At 34.2% G+C, this 936-nt stretch overlaps 1 protein-coding gene across 1 annotated transcript in view; it reads left to right on the forward strand.

The window, feature by feature from the left end:
* LOC100182518 (F-box only protein 28) overlaps positions 1-936 on the forward strand; it is a gene marked incomplete in the record, with an annotated part of 4,038 nt that overhangs the window by 2,594 nt on the left and 508 nt on the right.

The following is a 936-nucleotide window of genomic DNA, read 5'->3' on the forward strand; positions in this document are numbered from 1 at the left end:
TGTATATATTAGCCAAAGACCCAATACATACACTGTCATATATACGCACACGTCCGTATATAGTCAAAATAGACCACCACTTTAGGTTAAAAATAGCACGGTTGCTTGTTAAGGGCAATTGTTATGGAAATGACGCTTGTGGTGTATTTCTCACGATCGTCAATCGTTTATTATGACATAACAATCGAAATGAAAATAGAATTCTAATGATATCATAATGTTTATTTTCCCAGCATGTAAAACTACATATATTAGCACATGTGACGTAAATAAATTTAAATTCTTTCTTTATGGCTTATGTCTCTGCTTTATAGTTTATCTTCTGCTTCGGTATTATAAGCAAAAAAACCGATGTTTTGCTATTTGTATACTATAAAACTAACTGTGTATTTTTATCTGGCTTATACGCTCATAACGATTAATCTTTAACAGATTTATTTGAATCTTGCGTTGTATTTATGGGATAATGTGCTAAATACAGTGATTAAGTTACTGTACTTGTCTTTTTCCATGTTTAGCAATGTAAAACACACCCAGGAAGTACGTTTTCCTAATGAGGCGTAGCATAATGAATATTAAGCTTGCCAGATTAGAAGCGAACCCGCTTACCCACGGTTGTTTATGACGTCATCATACAGCATATATGGCGCCATAATTCATTATTTCAAACTGAGTAGACGGAAAATTTTAACAGTCGTAAGACATTTCAGTTCCACACCTGACAACTGTGTATCCTGTATATAATTTATTACATTTGATGGCACAATATTTTGTACGTCACGCACATACTATAGATTAAGAGCAACAGAATTAACGATGCAATGACCCAATGACAATGCTCAAGTCAAGCGGCACAAGAATACATGTACCACAGAATTTTAAGTAGAAATGCCTGGGCAAGCTGAAGGTGCTGTACAGCTTATATTGAATGCAATT

Source organism: Ciona intestinalis, chromosome 11 (genome assembly GCF_000224145.3).
Source record: "Ciona intestinalis chromosome 11, KH, whole genome shotgun sequence".
Taxonomy (NCBI): Eukaryota; Metazoa; Chordata; class Ascidiacea; order Phlebobranchia; family Cionidae; genus Ciona; species Ciona intestinalis.